We start from the raw sequence: 6,000 nt of genomic DNA, 5'->3' as shown, positions 1-6,000 counted from the left end.
GGGTACGTCTCGAAACCGGTAGACATAAAAATCTCGATAAGTGGTTATATACTAATATTATTAACATTTTTGAAAATAAAATAAGTAAAACTTTTTCTGTTGTATTTTCGTAAAAAGTTTTGTAAAATATTTTGTTTATGAGTTATATCACAAATTAATATTTAATATGATCTCATTTGGGCTCAACAAAAGATTTAACTCTTCTTGGCATCTTTTATATAAGGTTTTGGCAAGTGGATGCCATTATTTCGTCTCGAAACCATACCTAAATTGTGGACGGAATGAGCTTTTCCACCGTAGTTCAATCAATTTTGGAGAGCCAATTCTTACAGATTGCCGATAGATTTTCAATTAGGATTACGTCTGGCAAAATTTTTGACCAGTCCAACACAGTTTATTATTTTTGAGTGAAAATTTTCAATTTTTTTGGTTTGTGGTAGGAGGTTAAATCCTGCTGAAATATTTCATTACATATTGACATTCGTTTTTGTATCTCTGATAGTATCTTTTCCAGTAGAATTGGGTGATACTTCCTGCTATTCATCGTCTCAGTCACTGAAAAAAGCCGCTCTGGTCCATAATACGAGGAACACCCCCAAAACATTTTTTTAGAGGGTGTTGAAAATACGAAAAAAAAAAATTCAATTAATCTGTTTGATACTGTATATGTACTTGTATATACGATTATAATTTTGTTCATAAACTTAGATATGTAGAATCACAAAGCGATTGCTCATTTTACGTGTGATTTTATTAGATGTTTTTCCAAGGGTGGATATTATTCTAGAATGATTATATAATTCGTATTAATTACAATATGTAAGCATGGCTAAATATTCAAAAATATTGAATCTACAGTAGTGAGCAGTGAAATGTTTCCAGACTGAAAATATCAGTTAAAAAAATGTACAAATATTTTTAATTAAGTTAGTAAATACCACTTTTTTTTAAAAATCTACTGTGACTCGTGTTTCGATGCATTCCGCATCATTTTCGAACACCGTATGTGAAGCTAATTCTAAATTTTGAAGTTGGGTCCTTGGGACGTTGAAGGTTGAAGAGAATGAAGAGCTATTTCTTATTTTTATTTATTTATTTAATTTTAATTTTGATTTCTTATCAGTGGGAACATAGACAATGGGGAGGATGATTTAGTCATTGTCATATTGTTAATTATGGGTATATTGTTATTTATATTTTTATGAATTTCTATTGGTTCAAAATGTTGTACTTTATGGCTTTTTGTTTGAATTAGTTTTAGGATTTCTACGTTCTTGTGGTTATATTGGTGATCATTATCTATTGAATGGTTAGCGAATTCAGAAAAATTATTATTTCTCAAACATAATTCATGTTCCCTGATTCTTGTTGTGAATTTTCTGGAAGTCATACCAATGTACGAACTTCCACAGTTGCAGTTAAATTTATAAATGCCACTATAGTCTAATATATTTCCATGATTATTTTGGGTTTTAATATTTTTATTTAAAGTATGTTTTGTGTTAAATGCTGGTTTTATATTATTAGGGAATTTTTAAGTTTTTTTATGTGATGTTTTATTTATGTATATGATTCTTTTCCAGTTGGTTTTTACATTTTCACTATACGTATCGGCTGAGTAGAGAAATGTTTTTGATAAATTATTTTTATTTTTATATGCCAATATCGTGTCTTTTATTTTTGGATTATAACCGTTAATGCGTTCGATTCGTTTAATTGTATTTATTTTGCCCATAATTGACCCATATCCATGATTGACGACCACCCTACTCCAATTTTTGGAGCTTCTATATATATATATTGTTCAAATCCGAAACAAAGTGCTTGAATCACTAGAATTTTACAGAGACATCTATTGTGAGATGAAAGAAACTTTTTATTGAGCAGAAACTCTTGGATGTATTTTTTATTTTGTATTCGTTTCAATTTTACTGTCACGTTTATAGTTCAAATGCTGTGGAGTGAACAGGGATACCGATTACGAGAAGACCAACTGGTATGCCTTGGGGAACAGTAACTCTCACCCCAGACAAGTGCCACCCTCGTGCTGTGTGCCGGAGACACAATCTGCTCTGAGCAATGTAAGTATTGAAATAAAACAAACATAGTGCACTCACTACTGCAGTATGGTTTCATTTATTGTTTCGGCATTGACTTTTTGGTAAGACATGTTACAATGGTTAAAGAAACACTTGTTTTTATACCACTTGAGTTTTATTAAAGATTAGTAGTTTCGGAAGCTAAACTTTCATCATCAGGTCTGAATAATAACTGAAATATAAAATTGTTCTATAAATAAGGAGAGGGTAAAGTTAGGGAGAGGGGATTAGTCAAGGGGCGGAGATTGAAAACAAAGGAAAAATGGAAAGCAAAGGTGAAGAATTTTGAAACAATATATTATTTAATAAATTATTATTAGAATTAATTTTTTTTTGGATTTCTAAATTTTCTAAATAATTAATAATTTGGCCTTTATGTGGAACAAGGTGTAATAATTTAATTTATGAGAGTGGAATGAGTGATCTGTATCTATTATGTGATTTGCAAATTCCGAAAAACTACTACAGTATGGCATTGTTGGATGGAGAGGAACTTACTACAATTATTATTACTGACAAATATTTTATTTTCACTTACTATAACTTATTATAATGGCTACCGGTTTCGAAGCAAACCGCTTCTTTATAGACTGGTAGACATTATAATTAAGTTATAAAAAATGTTTAAAGTGATTTATTAACAAAGTTATATTTACTTATTGTTTTTACAAAAATGTTAATAATAATAGTATATAACCACTCACCGACATTTTTGTGTCTACCGGTTTCGAGACGTACCCGTCTCTTCGTCAGGACAATCACTACCACAGAATGCAAAAAATGCTACCCTTCACTACCATAGCACTATTTACACACATAAAACTATATTTGTTGATTGTCCTGACGAAGAGATGGGTACGTCTCGAAACCGGTTAGCATAAAAATCTCGATGAGTGGTTATATGAAAATATTATTAACATTTTTGTAAAAAAATAAATAAGTTAAAATGACTAACCACTAAGTAAATGCTTTACACATTAGCAATATTGAGAATATTAAAAAAAAATATATATATATATATATATATATATATATATATATATATATATATATATATATATATATATATATATATATATATATATATATATATATATATATATATAAATATATATATATCTATATATATATATATATATATATATATATATATATATATATATATATATATATATATATACATATATATATATATATATATATATATATATATATATATATATATATATACATATATATTTCAATTTAACACTGTTTAAGGTAATGAATCGGTAATGAAATGGGAAAACACCTTGAAAATTCCCACATTTTGGCTTTTGGTTTTATGTTTTCAACTTGTATTCAGAAATAATTACAACCATAATACGTTTTAAAACGAAATTAAAATCTGAGTTTTTCCTGATTTCTCTTACTTATTCAGATATATTTCATATATCTGAATAAGTAAGAGAAATTATATATTAATATCTATGAATGTTATGATAGATCTATGAAATCATATATCTATCATAACATTCATTTTTTCGTCCATAGAAACCTCATAACTCCCAGACTGACGGTAATACATATGACTCGTAACATGAGCTAGGAAAATTTCCTCGACCCGTAATTGACTATTATTTGAAAACATATTCTCTTCGCCTTCGCTCGGAAATAAACGTTAATTGATGTTAAATGAAGCTATTAAGCTTTCTATGAATTAATACATATTTTGGTATATTCATTTCAGATTTCCCATAGCGGTACTCCAATAAACGTTGTTTCCCGAGTATTTTACGGAATGGTAAGTTTTTCATTAAATATTAATTTATATGTAATTGAAAAACAGTTGTGTAATAATATTAATGTACAAATGCTTGCTTACATGTTGTATAATTTTAAATAGAAAATTAACGTTTAATTAAAAAAAATAAAAAATAAAATCAATCACTGATTTTTATTGTATTTCTTTTTATGTGTATATCTTCTTCTTCTTCTTGGTGTAGGTCTTGTGGCCTGTTTAAAGAGGGATTAACCTAATGTGATATCAATTCCCAGCTGTCAATTCATCTCTATTGGGATCAGCTCCAGAGTCGTCTACTTTGGGGTGGCCGTCCAAAGCGACGTGGGAGAGTCTACATAGTTCAATTTTCCTCACATTGTCTTCTTCGTTGTCATGATTTTTCAGGAGATCGTTTTTAAAGTTACAGAATATAATAAAATGTATTAAAAATAAATATCAAGCCACTTATTGAACTGTTTACTGTACAACAGATATTTTTAGGTAAAACGTGAATGGTTTTTCTCCATTTAAAAAATATTCAGTTAATTTAAAAAAATAATCAAAAACTACTTTTTTTTAAATGCAAAAATAACACTTTCTGCCCTGTAGCGGGTAAATATTAAGTTAAAAATATGCCGCTTTTGCTTTGATATAGTAGATTTTCTGGGCATTCTGAAAACATACACAAATGAAAAATGACGATTTTGATATATGACGTTGTTGAAAGGAGTGAGCAATATGTATTTGATCTCGCATATTATCCTGGTGTTCCTTATTCTAACTCGTTGACTCTTGCCAGATATGCTATCTAGCGTCTTCATTTTTGACACTCTTATTGTGTTTATTTATATAAACATATAATATTGAAATAATTATTCCAGCTAGAGGAAGGATGGCAGAACCCCAAGCCAAAGCATCAAAGCAACTGCCAGGTCAAGGAGTCTTCTAAGATGTCGACTTCGAGATATACTCAAGTAAAAAAGTTTTAATTTTCTCGTAATATCATATAACCGTAGAAAGATAATCATGTGTACGGAAAGTGTTAAATTTTTTTGTTGATTTGTAGAGGAAGTTTAAAGCTTTTGTTGTTTTTTTAGTATAAGTAAATTATCTATAATATTATTATTCTTATATTTCTTAGTCATACAGGAGAAAGTGACCAAGTGCATTGTTTAACAAAAACGTGTTCATTGACTATTTGCTATCTTACTAGCTTAATATTACCCTGAAAAATACCCAAAGTATTATTTTAAACTTGGAAGTATAATATATTGACTTAGTGAAAATGACTAACTGCATTGATGTTTATTTTCTTGCCAAGCAAAAGTGACTTAAATGGCCCTCCTAAACATTTTACGTTTTGGTAGTTGATAACTTTCTCCTGTACGACTACGATATGTGTAAATAAATAATCACATTAAATTTTATTATCTATTGATTCGGCATTAACTTTGTGGAAGGACATGTTGATATTTTTAAAAAAAATAAACGCTTGTCCTTCTACCCCCACCCCTTCCCTATATTTATTAACCTTTATATACCCCTAATTATATTTTTTGTTCGTTAGTTTTAATTTTTACCAGAAGATGAAAACATCTGTAAGTTTTTGAAACTAGTCGTATATATAAATAAAACTCGTTAAAGTGGTTTATTCAAGTGTTTAATTTAAAAAAAATTATCACATAAATTTATTGAAATAAATTAACAAACCTCGACCTACAGCTGTTTAAAACACATGCGTCAATTTTACGCAGACTATTTTTCTAGGGTTAAATACCGTAATAAAATGGATAGATATTACCACAAAGTGACTGCCACATCGATCAATTAAAATATTTTTATTTTATTCTTAATATTTCAAATATTCAAAGCATTCACTTTGTGGTTAGTCATTTTTACTATTTTTTTTGTAACAAAAATGTTAATAATATTAGTTTATAACCATTCACCGATATTTTTGTGTTTACCGGTTTCGAGACGTACCCGTCTCTTCGTCAGGCCAATCACTATCACAGCATACAAACAATACCACCCTTCACCACCATAGCACCATTTACACACTTAAAACTACACAAAATGTTTAACACATGCGATTTTTGGTGGACCCGAAGACCAACATGTACTAAAGTTTTCAGCACA

The 6,000-nt window shown here is 28.8% G+C and overlaps 1 long non-coding RNA gene across 1 annotated transcript; it reads left to right on the top strand.

Annotated features, from left to right (window-relative positions):
* Positions 1–1,946: 1,946 nt before the first annotated feature.
* LOC148308133 (uncharacterized) lies at positions 1,947–4,850 on the top strand (the record flags this gene model as incomplete). The annotated part of the gene is made up of 3 exons (XR_015837745.1): positions 1,947–2,081; positions 3,829–3,882; positions 4,743–4,850. It is a non-coding gene; the product is annotated as an uncharacterized LOC148308133 (long non-coding RNA).
* Positions 4,851–6,000: the final 1,150 nt, after the last annotated feature.

Source organism: Brachycentrus maculatus, unplaced genomic scaffold (genome assembly GCF_059751285.1).
Source record: "Brachycentrus maculatus isolate JH-2025_06_01 unplaced genomic scaffold, ASM5975128v1 h1tg000176l, whole genome shotgun sequence".
Taxonomy (NCBI): domain Eukaryota; kingdom Metazoa; phylum Arthropoda; class Insecta; order Trichoptera; family Brachycentridae; genus Brachycentrus; species Brachycentrus maculatus.
This window is presented reverse-complemented; position numbering and strand designations above follow the sequence as displayed.